Source organism: Solanum pennellii, chromosome 11 (genome assembly GCF_001406875.1).
Source record: "Solanum pennellii chromosome 11, SPENNV200".
NCBI classification, from domain to species: Eukaryota; Viridiplantae; Streptophyta; class Magnoliopsida; order Solanales; family Solanaceae; genus Solanum; species Solanum pennellii.
The window spans coordinates 40,827,892-40,828,778 of record NC_028647.1 but is presented as its reverse complement, the minus strand read 5'-3'; positions in this window follow the sequence as shown (position 1 = coordinate 40,828,778).

The following is an 887-nucleotide window of genomic DNA, read 5'->3' as shown; positions in this document are numbered from 1 at the left end:
TATAATAATAAGTCAAGTCAATAATAATAGAACTGGAGGAGGGAAAGCCACTTGACTGTAAGGAGAGGAGCGAAAAGCCAGGATGGCTTGGTAAGCAAGCAATCCGTTATGTGGGCGCCAACTCCAAGTTCCTTCTCTTCTTTCTTTTTTCAAGTCACGATCAGAATGATGACATTCTTTTTTGCTTTAGAAAGGAGAAGGGAAAAGGCCAATTTTCACCACCATCCTTCCCCAAAGATTCGGTTAGTGTGCATAGACTTCTACTTTCCTTAGGCGACTTTCTTGCCTTACGAAAAGAATTTCATTTGATTTTCCCCGGAATTTTGGAAAAAAGCCGCTGCTTCCTCCTTGAAGGCCTAAGGAAGAGCCTATTCATGTGCAGTTGATTCTCGAACGAAGCGAAGAATGACAGCGGCTCTCTCTTCCCAGTAGCAGGCGAGGCAAAAAAGACCGCTAACGCCCCTTGCATTTCCCTCTTTGAGTTGGCCTATCAGAAAGAAAAAACGAGTGAATGCGCTAGATGTCTATCGTTTTTTCAAATTACTGGTACTGGCTTAGAGTGAGAACCCAGTCCATAGCTTTACTTACCAGTTATCTGTCGATTGCCTTCTCTCCCATTACCTTAAAGTTCAATCAGAAGCCTAGAAGAAAGACTGTACCTACCAATCCAATAAGCAGATAGAGTAGAAGAGAAGGCCCGGAACAAGGTTGACTGAGACTGCCAACTGCAAGAGAAGAGAGAAAGCAAGCCGGAAACTTCGAACTTCATTACCGGACAGAATGCCTTCCTCTGATTCCTGGAATGAGAGTGAGCTTGCTTCTTCAATGCCGTAGTCTTAGTCTAGGAATGCGCTAGTAAACTGTAGCGAAATCACTGGAAATGAGAG